An 18420-nucleotide genomic window follows, 5' to 3' on the forward strand; every position below is an offset into this window, starting at 1 on the left:
GAAGAAAATAAATTTCCGTGAAGTTTGACATTTTGGATAAAATACGACTCGAGCTAAAATATCCGGTATTTATGGACTTATACCATACAAGGTACCACATGGCCATGATAGTAAGATGTATAAAGTGTGTTAAAAGTAAGTGGTATTTTAAGTAATTTGAGATAATTCCTAAATTATGGGAATAATTGATTAATGGTAGGGATAATTGTGGTATTAAGAAGGATTATGTGCATAAGGATATTCTTTTGGGGTTGCCACGTGGCATTAAACCAAGCCAAAGAGGCAAAATGTCCATGATGAGTCAAAAAGACATAAGGTTGCCTTGATTACACGTTCTCCATTGTATAATTTAGAGAATTGGAAATAGGTTGCCTAATTGGGTTTCTTACTTAAATGCCATTTAGAAGATATGACCAACAAGCTAAAGCCATGGATAATCTTCCAACAACTTTTAATAAATGGCTTATAAAGGAAGTGATTTGACAAAAAGAAACGCATACAATCTTAAGAGACTTCCAACTAAGGGTCTCATATTTAATACGTCTTGCAAAGACCAAAAGGGAGGAATTCTCAAATGAATTTCATAACGCTACAGCAGTGTGAGACGCAATTCAGAGAGAGCACGGTACAATCTTTCTCATGAATATCATACGAATTTTTTTCTACTTCAATCCACCATTATATATTTTATCGCAATCAACGTGTATTGGAGGGATTGTTAAGAAAATCGGTTCAAGTATGTTAAGGCTATCCCTTCTTTCTTTTTAAAATGATCTATACGATACGAACGAAATGAGCAAATGCACAAATTCCATAAATGACTCTATTCATAGAAGTATTAGAGATGTCTATGTTCTTGAATTTTCATATGTCTTATTATTCTATCGTCTGTTCATGGGTCTCAGAAAATACGTAAGTTGATAAAGTTTGTTTCATGATATTAATCAGAGGTATAATGGTCTTATGACATTCCGAGAGATTTTATTGACGTACTTCTCATGCATTGCATTCATTTATACATGTACATTGACCCATGACCAGATAGCGTTATATACGCGTATATATGTATATATATGTATATGGGATATGGGAAAAGGTTACGCCGTTATATACGCACCACGGTTACGGCATTATATACGCACCACCACCTGATCAGCTGGTATACGTTGATGATTTGCCCACAGTGGCCGAGATAATATGATGGGATGCCCTCAGAGGCTTGATGATGTTATGAACGCATATACCCATGCATGGTATGATATTTTATATGCATATGCATGCCATTATAATTTAAATGATTCACAGAGTTATTAAGACTTACATGTCGAGTCTTTTACTCCATGTTTCTCTCATGTCTATTATTTACTAATTTTCATTCCTTACATACTCGGTACATTATTTGTACTGATGTCCCATTTGCCTGGGGACGCTGCGTTTCATGCCCGCAGGTCCCGATAGATAGGTCGTGATCCCTCCAAGTAGGCTATCAGCTCAACGGAAGATGTTGGTGCGCTCTATTTGCTTCGGAGTTGCTTGTTTGGTTAGTATGATTTAGACGTGTATTGTTTGGTATGGTGGGACTCTGTCCCGACCTTTATGAAAATTAAGTATTCTTAGAGTCTTGCAGACAGATGTCATATACGTAAAAGATTGTATGGCCTTATCGGCCTATGTTCAGTGTACGAGTGGTTATTTTGGCCTTATAGGCACGTACGTCTTATGTATAAGTTGGTATCACATGTTGTATTCTACTTATCTCACGGCAGCCTTCCGGCTCAGTTATCTATGATAGTATGACATGAAAAGATATGTTATATTGGTACTCGGTTGAGTAAGGTACCGGGTACCCGTCGCGGCCCATCGGTTTGGGTCATGACAAAAGTGGTATCAGAGCAGTTCTGTCCTAGGGACTACAAGTCATGTCTAGTAGAGTCTTGGTTATGGTTGTGTCGTGCACCACACTTATAAGCAGGAGGCTACGAGGCATTTAGGATTGTCACTCTTTCTTCCTACTCTGGATCGTGTGGTAGAGCTTACTTACAAGAATTCAAGTTTCCTAAACTCTATCTCACTTATAGTATGACGATACCTATATCCAGAAAGACAGTTTGTAAGAGATTGCATATAGCCGTGGAAGAGTTGAGTCAGAGGAACTTGATTTTGCGTCATGCTTCTGATGAGTAGATATAAGGTCTTCAGTAGATCATGTGTGTACTAAGACGTGTAAGCCTCTTGATAAGGAGTTTTAAGGCAAGAATATCTATCCACATTTATGGTGAAAGACCAATAAGAGATTCAGAAGATAAATACAAGTTTCAGCAAGCAAAAAAAGCAAGGTGAAGAAGGGTACAAGGTACCCAGTTAATGAAGGTTAATAGTAATTACAATTCAAGCATGGAAATGTAAGCATTCTGAGTTACTTTCAACAGTAACGGAGATATATACAATTGATCACACCTATTTCAGTTATGCCATATGGGGCTGGCATGTGTAGTTTAAGAGAAGGACGGGATATCAGGATCCGGATGGGGTTAGAGTAACCCAAAATGGTGAATGGATTATTTATGTCAGTTGACATTTCTGAAGGATATTGCAAATGTGGTAATATATCTCCTTGTAAGACACCCAGATGTTGCACTCTAAAATAGTACAGCTAGATATGAGTACTACAAAGATAGGCACTGGAATCCTGGAAGGAATAAATATTATCTTAGTGTGGCTCCGATCCCTAGTAAAGAAAAAATGTTAGGCAACCCAAAGAGCCCATGGATAGAGCAAGGGGAGCTAAAAGCAAAAGAATGTCTTGTTCGAGTTTTCAGAATAAAGTGATAGACATAGATATTAGCGGAAAATAAGAAGAGGGTCAATGAAGCATTATGAGTAAGATGTGATGCATGGATGGCAACGGTAGAAAATAAAATGACAGTATTACAGAGTCTATGGTCAAGGGAAGGAAAAGATGAGAGGTGACAAGTCTTGAGACAGCAAAAGAGTATAGGCCATAAAGTCATACCCTCATTTCGAGAAATAAGTTCATGACTTTAACGTGATTACCAAAAGGAAAAGTTAGACCCCAGAGTAATAGAAATCAGTATGGGCTTGTGAACAAGATTTGATAATAGACGGCATCATGAGAATTTCAGAGATTGCGTTCCGGCAATAATAGAATGTACAACAGAAGAATAACCTTTAAAGTTTATTCAGGAAGACGCTTCTCTAGAGCAAGCAATGGTTAAGCTTAAGGGACTGTATGTTCCAGTTATACTAAGTGTCACCCTCGCGAGTAAGGAATTTTCTATCCTTGGTACAGAAGGATTACCGCAAGGCGAGTAAGGGTCATTGATGATTTGAAAAGACACCAAAGATGAAGAGGTAAAACATCTATAGGTAGATCGTCGTAGCTCCAACTCTTAGTACTCCCCTACAAGGGGGAATATGGAGTGATGTGGCATTAAGTCTGAATTAAATAGTTCTAGTAATTATGGAATGATAAAGGAAGAATGCGATGAAAATAAAAAAGGAGTGAGCTTACACTTACCCAAATCCTACAGATATGCTACAATTCCAGAACATTATGCAAACACGACGTCAAGGAGAGGAAGTAAGGGTTTCTGTCCGAGATGTTATTGATAAATAAAGAGCCAGTGCGAGGCGTAAGTTAAGACAAAGGGAATAACCCAAGAGGGATTACGTGGAAGATAGATATGAGAATGGACCAACGAGCAGTTAGTAGTTGATTCAGGAAGAGTCTAGTTATGGCTAGACAAGAGGTTACAGATAAATCAACAGATCATGCAAGATAAAAGTAATGAACCCCAATATGGGGAATTCAGCCTCGCAGTTATGACATTGTAATACTTGAGAAATATTCAGATAGTAGTTGGGTAGTTAAAGGTACCGTATGAGTGTTACGAAATTAAAAGAAAATGCCACTAGAAAGACAGTCAAAACTTCTGTTCATAAGCAACCGTACGAGCACATACATGTGAAGGTAAGTAACTACAAATAATTATAGATGAGGAAGGACATCAAAATTCTGTCGAGTATGCGATGTAATAAGCTCACGTCTTTACAAGAGTCAGAAGGTCCTCCCTAAGTACTACAACGAAAGACTAGCTGAGAAAATAATGAAGAAGGCTTCAACCTAAGCACGGTGACCTAAAGAAGAAATGGTCATGTAAAAACAGTCTCACTACAACATTGTATGCATTCCATGAGAAAGTGGCACCTACCATGGCTAAGGAACGGGAAGAAAAATCAAAAGTAATATTCGAGAAAATATGAGATGCACAAAAATTCTGGCATGCGTGGGAACTAAGATAAGCTAAGTATACACGCAACAAAGGGGCAGAAAGACCAGGAAAAGTAATAGCTTACGTTTAAAGGAAGCTCAGAGGGAACAAAAGGGATTATGCACTTAAGACTTCAGAGTGATATCCATGCACCATATATGTTTACATTCATACAACCGTAGTAGACTCCGGTATAAGTTAAAAGAAAGAATTGAGCCTAGGGCATAGACAAAGGATTGAATTATCAGAAAGGATAAAGTAATAACTAATACTGTGAGCCACATATTAGAAGATAGCTTAAGCCTACATAAAAGCTGATCAGAAGGAAGAGGAAACTAAAGAGTTACAACAACAACGAAGTAAATCGGGAGTCAGATTATTGGACCCAGAAAATTATAGAAATCGTGATTGAGAACATTGCAGGATCACTCTTAATGTCAGAGGTATAAGAGAGATAGTACAGTAGCCATATTCTATAATGGTTTATGATAAAGTTAGTTAGAAGAGTACCAGCCTCATAATAAGTCAATATGAAGCTCCCACCGGAGTGTGTATGCACCTGAGGTGCAAGTATTATAATAGAGCTTCAAGTCGCGGATGTGAATTATACCTATGTGGAAGGGAGGTCATGAAAGATATAGAAGATGTGATGCGAGATTTTAAGATAAGTTAGGTAAAGTGAACAGCGTACAAGATACTCAAATGCAGAAGATCGTGAATAGTCCATACTTCGGATAGAAGGCTAGAAGCGCTGGGATTCATTATGCAAAAATGGTAGCGTCGTCGTCAGTGGAATATCTTCCAGCCTATTGGTTCTAGGTATCGAGAGGCCTAGTCAAGAGAGTAAAGAAAAGTTTGAGATGATGTAATGTCTCGCTTGATATTCCAGAGTAACACAAGGAAATAAATGGTTCAAGCAAGTTGAAGGAAGGTTGCGAGTAAAAAATAGATATGTGTAGGTCGTAAGCTAAAGTATGGTAAAACAACAAGGCTTTAGGAAGACAAGAGCAAGGATAAGAAAGGGCGAGTGAGACGGTGATGAGAATGGATAAGTCCTCAAGATTAAGCCCATGAAAACAAGAAAGCTACTGGTTTCTCTAAGTTATATAAAGCTAAGTATAGCCTGAATGAACTCAAAGGAGTCTAAGACTAGTAGCAGAGGTGGAATGCTGCCCTGGTAGTAGAATGAGGGTGTAATTGTGATAGATAAAGGCTGATGTTCGGGGCTTCGATTGGGTAATGATTTGAAGAGGATTTCATGAATTGTATGGAATTAAAATACCCACATAAGGTAAATCACACTGAGATGCTATAAAATACGGTTATGGAAGTATAGTATCGCCCCTAGGTGGATCAGTCTAATTACTCCAGATGTCCCCGATGGGATGTGAGCCCTAGCGGCAGTATTACATAGAAGGTCAAGTTATCAATGGTAGATTATAGATCAATATGGATGGATAAAAGTTATAAAGTATGAGATGAGATTAGGCCGTCATTCTTAAGATAAATAGTAATGAAGAAGCATTAAAGGACTTAGATTTATACATATGGGACAAGCAACGAAAGTAACCTCGAGTTATGGTATAATATGCCCTATCTAAATGCAGTAAAGTCATACGGATAGATAACTGGGTCTATGAAATGAGATATAGCAATATTCGTAAGTTCAACAAAGTATCGATCAAAGAACCTAAGATTACCTATAGATGCCCAGAGAGACATCTTATCAAGCTCTGTATATGCTTACAAATTAAGGCCTAGAGATTGGCTAAAAACTGAAGGAAAAAGGAGAGAAGAGTCGCATAGGTGCACATACAAGGAAAAAGTCGCACAGGCTGCATGACAGAAGGTAGAAAGAGTTATGAGATTGGAAGGATTCCGACCACAGACCGTGGTTTGAGAAAGAGGCCTAAAGGGGGTATTGCCCTGACCTTTGGATTTCTTCACAGAACAGTTGCCTAGATGGCAAGTATTTGCAAGAGCTATAGGTTATGATAATGATAAGTGCATCAGTCAACATTTGAGAATGAATGTTCAAAAGGGGGGAATGATGTTACATTCCGCATTTTCGTACGTTAAAGTTTCGTCGTAAGTTAATCAACGTAAGTTCGGGAATAGGATTATTTTGAAATTATAAGCATTATGCTATTTCAAACAAATGACGAGTAAATTCGTGAAGGTGAGAGGGTAAGCAAATCAAAGAAAATAAATTTCGTCGAAGTTTGACATTTTGGATAAAATACGACTCGAGCTAAAATACTCGGTATTTATGGACTAGTTACACACAAGGTACTACATGGCCATGATAGTAAGGTGTATAAAATGTGTTAAAAGTAAGTGGTATTATAAGTAATTTGAGATAATTTCTAAATTATGGGGATAATTGATTAATGATAGGGATAATTGTGGTATTAAGAAGGATTATGTGGATAAGGATATTCTTTTGGGGTTGCCACATAGCATTAAACCAAGCCAAAGTGGCAAAATGTCCATGATGAGTCAAAAAGACATAAGGTTGCCTTGATTACACGTTCTCCTTTGTATAATTTAGAGAATTGGACATAAGTTGCCTAATTGGGTTTCTTACTTGAATGCCATTTATAAGATATGACCAACAAGCTAAAGCCATGGATAATATTCCAACAACTTTTAAAAAATGGCTTATAAAGGAAGTGATTTGACAAAAATAAACGCATACAATCTTAAGAGACTTCCAACTAAGGGTCTCTTATTTAATACGGCTTGCAAAGATCAAAACGGAGGAATTCTCAAATGAATTCATATGAATTTCATAATGCAACAGCAGTGTGAGATGCAATTCGGAGAGAGCACGGTACAATATTTCTCAGAAATATCATACGTAATTTTCCCTACTTCGATCCGCCATTACATATTTTATCGCAATCAATGTGTATTGGAGGGATTGTCAAAAAAATCAGTTCAGGTATGTTAAGGTTATCCCTTATTTTTTTTTGGCATGATCTATATGATAGGAACGAAACGAGCAAATGCACAAATTCTATAAATGACTCTATTAATAGAAATATTAGAGATGTATATGTTCTTGAATTCCCATGTCTAATTATTCCATCGTCTGTTCATGGGTCTCAGAAAATACATAAGTTGATAAAGTTTATTTCATGATATTAATCAGAGATATAATGGTCTTATGACGTTTCGAGAGATTTTATTGACGTACTTCTCATGCATTGCATTCATTTATGCATGTACATTGACCCATGATCAGATGGCGTTATATACGCGTATATATGTATATTATATGTATATGGGATATGGAAAAAGATACGAGTTATATACGTACCACTACCTGATCAAGGTTGCGACACTACCTGATCAGCTGGTATTCGTTGATGATTTGCCCACAGTGGCCGAGATGATATGATGGGATGCCCTCAGAGGCTTGATGATGTTATGAAGATATGTACCTATGTACGACATGACATACATACGCATATGCATGACATTATGAGTATTTCATTATTTACAGAGTTATTAAGACTTACATGTCGAGTCTTTTACTCCATGTTTCTCTCATGTCTATTATTTACTGATTTTCATTCCTTACATACTCGGTACATTATTTGTACTGACGTCCTATTTGCCTGGGGATGCTGCGTTTCATGCCCGCAGGTCCCGATAGATAGGTCGTGATCCCTCCAAGTAGGCTATCAGCTCAACGGAAGATGTTGGTGCGCTCTATTTGCTTCGGAGTTACTTGTTTGGTTAGTATGATTTAAGCGTGTATTGTTTGGTATGGCGGAACTCTGTCCCAACCTTTATAAAAATTATGTATTCTTAGAGTCTTGTAGACAGATGTCATGTACGTAAAAGATTGTATGGCCTTGTCGGCTTATGTTCAGTGTACGAGTGGTTATTTTGGTCTTATAGGCATGTACGTCTTATGTATAAGTTGGTATTACATATTGTATTCTACTTATCTCGCGGCAGCCTTCCGGCTCAGTTATCTATGATAGTATGACATGAAAAGATACGTTATATTGGTACTCAATTGAGTAAGGTACCGGGTGCCCGTCGCGGCCCATCGGTTTGGGTCGTGACACTAATGATACGGGAAATTACGACTTTAAATGTAATGTTAATCATGTTGCTTTGAGTTTATATATAGTTATGTGCATAATGATGTGTTATGAACCCTATGGACGGTCTATGAAATGCATATGAGTAATGTATAAATGAACCCTATGGACGGTCTATGAAATGCATAGGTATATAATATGAATAAACACTATGGATGGTCTATGAAATGCATAGGTGTATAATATGAATGAATTATATGGACGGTTTATGAAATACATAGGTATTTAATATGAATGAATCCTATGGACGGTCTATGAAACGCATATGTATATAATATGAATGAATCTTATGTATGGTTTATGAAACGCATAGGTGTATTGTATATGTGATCCTATGGACGGTCTATGAAACACATAGGTGTATTGTATATGTGATCCTATGGACGGGTTATGAAACACATAGGTGTATTGTATATGTGATCCTATGGACGGGCTATGGAACACATACGTGTATTGTATATGTGATCCTATGAATATGCTATGAAACACATAGGTGTATTGTATATGCGATCATATGGACGGGTTATGAAACACATAGGTGTATTGTATATGTAATCCTATGGACGGGCTGTGAAACGTATATGTGTATTGTATATATGATCCTATGGACGAGCTATGAAACACATAGGTGTATTGTATGGAATCCTATGGACGGTCTATGAAATACATAGGTGTATTGTGTATAGAATCCTATGGACGGTCTATGAAACACATAAGTGTATTGTGTATGAAATTTATAGGTGTACGGTATGAATAAACACTATGGATGGTCTATGAGATGTATAGGTGTATAATATGATATATGAATACTATGAACGGTTTATGAGATGCATAGGTGTATAATATGATATGTGAACACTAAGGACGGTATATGAAATATATAGGTATAAAATAAGAGAGGGATATGGACAGTCTAGTAAGACGCATTGTTAACGCAGACAATAGGTGCCACTTTCATTGCCCTTGTTTGCACATGTCGTTACATTTGCATTATATTTTTTATCCCATGCAAAAATCATATGGCTCAATTGATCCCAAAAGAAGTTCAGAATGATGTAAGTATACTAAAACTTGAAATGTGATTCTATGGGATGTTTCGTAGTTTCTTGATGTACTTTACTTGCCTCTTATTTGAGTTACCGTATTTTCACATGTTGTTTTATCTGCTTTGCATACAAGTACTATTCTACATGTATTCACATCCCTTTTTTGGGGGGCGCTGCATTTTTTAATGGATACGTGTATACTTTTACAGGATGATATGGATCTTTGATAGGGATCTTCTTCGCTACTCGGCTTATGGTGAGCCTGCTACAGTTCCAGTGGGTGTTTGGTTCTAGTTCGTTTATATATTTAGGTATCGAATATCATAGAAGATCCATGTACATTGTGGGTCATGTACTTAAAGTTTTGAGTTTTGTCATGTATTGTGTTCATAATTATTTATAAAGCTATGTATCCATCATGAAGAGAATTTTAGGTCATTGAGCCAAATGCATCCAATTTGAAAGTCAAGATCTAATTATGTTATGGTAAATCATACATGAGTAATGATGAGAGGTTGATGGAATGTAGGCTTGCTTGACCGGGTTATTCGGTTGAGCGTCAGTCGCGCTCCCTGAGGTTAGGGCGTGACACTAATTTAGGAATGAATTATGATTAATTGATTGAGCGGACAAGAGTGGGCTGCTCTAGTGGTGAGCACCCTCCACTTTCAACCAAGAGGTTGTGAGTTCGAGTCACCCCAAGAACAAGGTGGGAAGTTCTTGGAGGGAGGGAGCCGAGGATCTATCGGAAACAGCATCTCTACCTCAGGGTAAGGGTAAGATCTGCGTACACACTACCCTCCCCAAATCTCATTAGTGGAATTATACTGGGTTGTTGTTGTTGTTGATTGAGCGAAAATCCATATTGGTGTTTGTGACATAACCAAGTTTTGTTTATGAAAGAAACTGTAATGGTTCACATGGACATGTGCCTTTTGTGTGATGCTGAAATTTTTCATACAATTAGCAACTTAGCATGTCAGTTGCGGAAGAAAAAAAAACTACAAAAGAAATTGAAGATTTGAATTTCCTTGGAAAATATTTAAGTAGCTTTCGCATGATCTGTTAACTTGGCTATTTGCAAATGTTAAATTTTCTTTTCACATCATGACGTTACTTTAATAAAGAATATATTAATGTTTGGAAACTAAGCAAACTGAAACATTGTTTAAAACGGATACTAACTATATTTAATCAAAATGAACTAAGACTATTCCATAAAATAAATAATACGAATTGATATTAATGACCACTACTCATGTAAAGAACTGTGATTACATGATGTTTATTCACTAGCTAATACGAATATGCAAAAATAAAAATCAAACTACTCAATCATCTTTTACCACGAATCCATCAACGATCAAGTGGTCTATTTTTCCATTAGGGTGCTCCAAGAAATCTGCCACATCCAAGTGGGTGATGTCAAATTCATTGTCATAGACAAAATTAGCTCCAAGGCCTTTATTCTTTAGAGATGCTTGATAAAGCTTACCCAAATGTCTTGGTGTACAACAAATATTTTTCCAATGCCCTTTTGTACCGCAATGATAACATTCAGTTTCTGAACTATTTGTCTTTGGCTTCTCATATTTCCCTTTTCATTTTTGATGATTATTTTTCTTTAGGGGATGATTAACACCAGGAAAAGTTTTTCCTTGTCTACGGCCACGACCACGAATAGGTCCACAGCCTTTTCCACGCTTAGCATAATGAGAATACACCTCATCCACTTAAGGCAATGGTGTAGACCCAGTGGGTAGATTATCATGATTTCTCATGAGCTGTCACGACCCAATTTCTCCTATAGGCCGTGATGGAGCCTAACGTCGCCGCTAGGGAAGCCTACGATGAATTTACTACGTGATTACTTCTTTTAACAGGGTTACAAGTATTTAAGTTTCATGTATTTAGACATTTGCGAAATAGAGAGTCAAACGAATAAAATGAAAGCATCTAAATGTACACATAAATACATAGATACTCCAAAACCCATAAAGTCTACCAAAGTATGTGCCAAGATCTGGTGTTATAAGTGTATGAGCACTAATAGATTATACAAAACTCTAGCCACTGTCTGAAATGAAAATGGATAGAAATAAATATAAAAGAGAGACTCTAGGTGTTGCGGAATGACTCAGGAATGCAGCTCACCACTAGGCCTCGGGATATTTGGGTTGTGTGCCGGTAATACCGCATGATACACCTGCCTCAGATCCTGCACGATTAGTGCAGAAGTGTAGTATGAGTACATAAACAACATGTACCCAGTAAGTATAAAGCCTAACCTCAAAGAAGTAGTGATGAGGGGTCGACTTCGATACTTACTATGGGCTAAAAATATGAATACAGAAATTCTAGACAAACATGAGTTATGTAAATGATAGTAATAATTCCTTGACGAGAAGGAGCAAATATTTCTTTCACAAAGTGAAACAAAATTCCAATTAATTTTCCGTCATTTATAAGGGTGACCCCGTAAGCCACAAAATAAAGTCAAGTATGATTAGACTCCGAGTATTATTAGCACGATTTATACTGAGGTCGTATGGCCCGATTCAGAATAATGTGTACATTACCGAGGGACGTGCGACACGATCCATAAATACATTTATCTACTGTCGAGGCATTTGGTCCGCTCCATAAGAATAGAGAATACTTTATAAGCAATTGATTGACTTGACGTTATAACAGGGCTAGTACACAATATAATAAAATTTCCATTAACGGTCAAGTAATCCACTAAAAATTTAAGTAAGTGAAATTCGGTCTTTTACAATTCCTCTAACAAGTCCTAATATAATTTTGGGCACTTAAATTAACAAGAAGGGAGCAAATATTTCAAGTAATCCATGATTTGGGTCCTAAGTTACCCGGACGTTCGCATGAATAGTAGCTACGCACGGACTCTCGTCACCTCATGCATATGTAGCCCCTCTCCCCTCCCCCCCAACCACAACTAGAAGCAAATATTAATTTAAATCACTTATGGGGTAAATTCCCTCTTACAAGGTTAGACATGAGACTTACCTCGTCTCAAAGCTCACTTTCCGGCCTCAATTTCACTTCTAAGCCTCAACTCGGTGCCGAACAATCCGAAACTAGTCAAATGTTATACAAATTAATCAATACATGCTCAAAAGTTCATATTCTAACTAATCGAGTGATTACCCAACCCCAATTTAAAGATTTTTAAAATTCACCCTCGGGTCCACGTGCCCGAATTCTGAAAATTTTTGAAGATAACTGTTGCCCGTAACCTCACGAACTCAAATATATAATTTCACTTAGGGGTGTCAATGGTTCGGTTCAGACGGTTATTTTCTAAAATTTATACCATACCATTTTTTCGGTTATTCTATCATGTATAATCAAAATTAAACTTTTTGAAACCGTTCAATTATATAGGTTTTTCTTCGGTATCGGTACAATTCGGTTAATTTTTGATATTTTTTTAAGCATCATTTAAAAGTCACTAGTAGAAGTAGAATGTAATAATATACGTACTTTTATAGGACTTTGCAATCTCTCTAGATATTTTTACTGTTTAAAGGATGATGAATTAAAATAATATGAAAGATGGCAAGAGCATAGATCCATTAACTATTCTACAATGGCGTAAAAGAAACTAAACAAAGACAAAAAAAGTATAAATCACACGAGTGAAAATATATTAACCAAACTGGAACTCAAGAATAAAGTTTATAGAAGATTAAATATTCAAAATGATAAATCTAAATCATACGAAAGACTAGTTTGCTACTAATTGCTAGAATACCTTGTTGCAAGGGAATATGCTTGAAATAATTTAGTTTCATTAGGAGTAAAATTATAGGTTTGGCCTGTAACTGTTTTCACAATTCCAAGGCCCCCAAAAACACTTTAATACATTATTATTTTTAAACTTAATATATAAATATATTTTCACACGTAAATTTATTCGGTACGGTTCAGTATTTTTTCGGTTTATTTTTATAAAATAAAAAACTTACCCTAATTATCGGTACAATTATAGATTTATATAAAATCCTACGGTTTTATTAAAAGAAACCTAAAAATTGATTCGGCACGGTACGGTTCTATCGGTTTTATCGATTTTTAAATATTCATTAACACCCCTAATTTCACTCAATTCCATAACCATTTTCGTGGTTAAATCTCATCTTTTATCAAAACGTGGGTTTTTCATCTAAAATCATAATTTTCACAAATTACACGTTAAAATCTACCCATAATTCATGTATTAAACTCACATTGGGTAGGAATTACTTACCTTAAAAATCTAGGTTGAAATCCCACTCTTAAAATCTCCAAAATCGCCCAAGAGTGTAATAAATGAAATCAAAATGGCCTAAGTCCCGATTTAAAACAGCACTGCCCAGTTGTCCCTTCTTCGTGAACGCAGAAAGGATCTCGCATTCGCGAAGGCAAAGCTCCCCAGCCCCAGAAGAATACCCATCGCGAACGCGGAAGGGGCCTTGCGAATGCGGCAGGGGCCTCGCGAACGCGGAGGCTTGCTTGGCCTACCCTACGCGAACGCGTTGGCTCCTTCGCGAACGCGAAGGGTAATGGGTAAAGACCCTCCCAGACCCCTTTCTTCTACGCGAACGCGTTATGGCCTTCGAGAACGTGTAGGCCTGGGATCTCAAAGTTCCGCGAACGCGACCCCCTGATTGCTAATGCAAAGAACAAATCGCCCCACTGCCCAAATACTTCATCGCGAATTCGAGTTCCCCTCCGAGTTCGTGAAGAAGGAAACCAGAACTGGAAAATCTGGTTTCTCCAACTTAGCTTCGGGTGGTCCGAAACACACCCGAGCCCCTTGGGACACCGTCCAAATGCACCAACAAGTCTATAAACATAATATGGACTTGCTCAAACTCTCGAAACGCGTAAAACAACAACAAAATTAAGAATCGAACCCCAAAATCAAATTAAATCAAGTTATGAACTTAAAGTTTCCAAATCGCTTCGAACGCGCCGAATCATACTTAGACTACTCGGAATGACACCAAATTTTGTGTGTAAGTCTTAACCCACCATAAGGAACTATTCCCAGTCTAGGAATCAAAAACAGACCTCGATAATACCAAAACTTACTCCAAACCAAATTTAAAGAACTATAAATCCTTCAATGAGCCAATTTCACTATTAAGCGCTGAAATGCTCCCGGGTCATCCAAAACTCGATTCGAACCTACTCCCAAGTTCAAAATCATCATATGAACCTACTGGAACCGTCAAATCCCGATTCTGAGGTCGTTTACTCAAAATGTTGACTCAAGTCAAATTTAGTCTTTTAAATCAATATTAAAGAACCAAGTGTTCCGATTTCAAACCGAACCCTTCCAAACCCCGAACTAACCATCCCCGCAAGTCACAAAATAATAAAAGCACATACGTGGATTCTCATTTAGGGGAACATGGTTCTAGAAAGTAAAACGACAGGTCGGGTCATTACATGAGCAAGTCATTGTTTCGTTCACCCACAAGGAGAATAGAAATTAACTCAGAATACTTTTTGAAAGTTTTCTTTTGGTACTGTTGTTGCAAGACCATATTGGAGGCATGAAACGTTGTGAATATTTTTTCAAGCATATCATAATGAGTGATACTATCTCCACAGAGTTTTAATTTAGAAGTAATTTTGAACATCGCCGAATTATATTCAGAAACAGACTTAAAGCATTGGAGCCTCAGATGAGCCCAATCATATCGTGCTTGTGGAAGTGTGACCAACTTTAAGTTGTCATATCTTTCCTTTAAGCTATTCCAAAAAATAAGTGGATATTTGACTGTGAGATGTTCTATTTTCAACCCTTCATCAAGGTGATGGCGCAAGAAAACCAAGGTCTTAGCACAGTATTAGGTAGATGCGTTATTTTTATCTTTAATGGCGTCTCCAAGACCCATTGCATCTAAATGGATTTCAGCATCCAACACCCACGATATATAGTTCTTGCCCGAAATTTCAAGAGCAACGAACTTTCATTTCATAATATTAGACATTGTTAAAATAGTAGAAAAACTATACCTTAGTTTTCTTAAAGAACTTCTTGAGACGGTAGAGTCTCGTGCTGATAACGTAAAATAAAATAATAAAAGAAGAATAATAATATTGCAAAGAAAAGTGAGAGAATTCTTATTAATTTTAGGATGATTTACAATGGAGTAAAGTCTCTCTATTTATAGGGGAAAAATGACTTAGCCACAAAGTAACAAACTCTCTAAAAGATAGACATTCACTCCAAGTACAAATCTATTCATAACAAATATAAAACTGTACTAATTAATAAAAGTTATTCATTTGATACAAATAATATTTTCTTTGACCGTATAAATATGATTGGTTCTCAATCAAAGATTGACTCTTTTAAAAGGAGGAGATGTAGATCGAGGCACTTTACCAATTAATATAAGGTGGAATGTCAGTTTCAAGACTCTTTTCATTAACTCTGCAGATATTTATTTAAAAGCTATGAAAGTTACAAATCAATGCAAAAAATAAGGGATTTTTTCCTTTTATACAATATTTGAAATTTTTATCACAATTGTCCTAATTTTGTATATTATCCTCCCTAAATAAGGGTTACTTATAAATTATATATAATATATTATTAGTACCTTAAATTAGGAGATTCAATTACACCATTTTTTTTTTCTCTCCTCACCTCTTTCCGTATTCAATACCGTCTCTCTCATCAATTTTTCCTTGTTTCTTCATCACTCTCTCTCACCGTCTCTCTCTCAATAAAATTTGTGAATGAAATTGCAAATATGCAGCCGGTGGAAGATGGCACAACCGCATAATATTTACATGGCTTGAGGAACGAAATGAGCATTTCTTGGTGTTAGGGAGGAACGAATGAAGGTTCTCGAATTAAAATATAAAGACCTTGCCCTTGTGTATATAGCTCTTCTAAGCCCAAAATAGCTTGGACTCCAATTGGTCCGTTCAGATTAGTTATTTGCATAGGTAAACATGACTATAGCAATTTTCTTTCCTGCTGCAGTATTATTGTTTGAATTGTTTGTCGATCAATAAAGTTTGAGGGTATTTTATTTTTCATCATTAACAATCATTAAAAAGTTGAAAGCTTTGAATTCAAATTTAGCATCTCTAACAATATATGGTACAACAACATACAAATTAAAAAATTGATTTCGTACAAATTTAAAACAAATTGATATATCTACAAGAACATACATACTAAAAATTAATTGTATACCACTAATTATATAGTATACACTTATTTATAACTTATCTACAACTTTCATACATTATTTTTACCCAATTAAATACATATATAATATCATACAACTTAAATATAATTTTATTCAAATTTTATACAATATGTCTTTTGTATGTATTTTATATCTGATTTGTATATATTTTGTATGGTGTGTTCTTCTTCCTCTCGAAAATTCCAATCAATTCTTCATCTTTTAATACAATTTGAATACTGTGAGCACCTAATTTTTGATCATACATGATTTTTTTACCTCCTTTAGTATTTAAATAGCTTTTAGATTAATTGATATTTTAGATTTTATTTTTACTTTTTAGTAGACCTCACTAGATAAAAAGAAAACAACAAAAATGGCCGCAATTTTACATTTTATGTGTTCCCATTTTCAAAAGTATTAGGGTTGTAGGTTAGGAGGTAATTGAATTTTTTCTTACTTCGTATCATTATGAGACTAGTCTGTTAGGGTTTGTGTTTAAGATAGCTAGTGGCAATATGGTGTCTTACTAATTCACTTTTCAGTACAGGACCTATTTAATAGTTATCGCTTTTGCTTGGCATCTTTCTCCTAGGTTTCATGTTGTTTCTATTTTTCCTATGATTTCTGTGATGATACTAATATTGTCTCCTTTTGTCTTTTTGTTTTCTTGAGCCGAGGGTCTTTCGGAAACAAGCTCTCTACTCCTTCGGGGTAGGGGTAAGTTCTGCGTATACACTAACATCCCCAAATACCATTATTGAGATTTTACTGGGTTGTTGTTGTTGTGTTCCCATTTTCAAAAGAAAGAAAAAGTTCCAAAAAATATATTTTAACGAGCCTACTCTCTTTTTTTAAGTTAAGAATTTTCATAAATGAATTTTGAGTAGTTAGCATTTTTATCTTTCTATATTAATCAAGAAGGAATAATACTTTTATTTTTATTTAAAAAAGAAAGAAAGAAGGAAGCAAAGAACGGGAAAGGCAAAAGGAAAGAAATCAATGATGAAAGAAAAGAAGGTGGAGAGAGAACCAATCAGATAGTCGTAGTTGTAAATCACCTTATGAGGCCCCTATATTTTGGAAAAGCTAACCATTGGACTCATGAGACATAAATAGGTCTAAAAAAAACTCGGTACCATTGTATATATAGTGCGGTACCGTTAAAGTATATCGCGCTATATATAAAATGTGACCCCATCAATAATTTACTTGTATTTAACTGACCCACCAATAATTCATATGGATATAACGCCTATTATACATGCATTTGTTGCAATTCAAAGGAATAGGTTTGTATAAATCCACTAGTTTTAAATCAAATCAATTTGGACATTTTCATTTTGCGTCTGAAGAACTCCAGTAGCATTGTTAATACGGGAAACAGATATTTGAGATTTCTTTGAGACTCCAACTAACAAGACAAGAACAATTGCTACTCTGTCAGGAAAGTGTTTGAACACTTGAAATGATTAAGAATCCACATCTGCAAGGATGACTGTTAAGGTGAAGGAAAACCAAACTGTCGATCAGTTGGCACCAGACTGAGCATTGTATAATGTTAATACCACTAAGTGTTGAAACATCTCCAAACAGAAAGAATACCCCCGGACTGATTTTTTTCTTATTTAAGGAAGTTCTAAATTTGATAAAAATCCATAAATCCATTCAGCATTATTCAAGTCTTCCGAAATATTTATTTCGTTAAATTATTTTGTATTTTGTCATAATGTCCGAAGAG

Source organism: Nicotiana tabacum, chromosome 14, assembly GCF_000715075.1.
Source record: "Nicotiana tabacum cultivar K326 chromosome 14, ASM71507v2, whole genome shotgun sequence".
NCBI classification, from domain to species: domain Eukaryota; kingdom Viridiplantae; phylum Streptophyta; class Magnoliopsida; order Solanales; family Solanaceae; genus Nicotiana; species Nicotiana tabacum.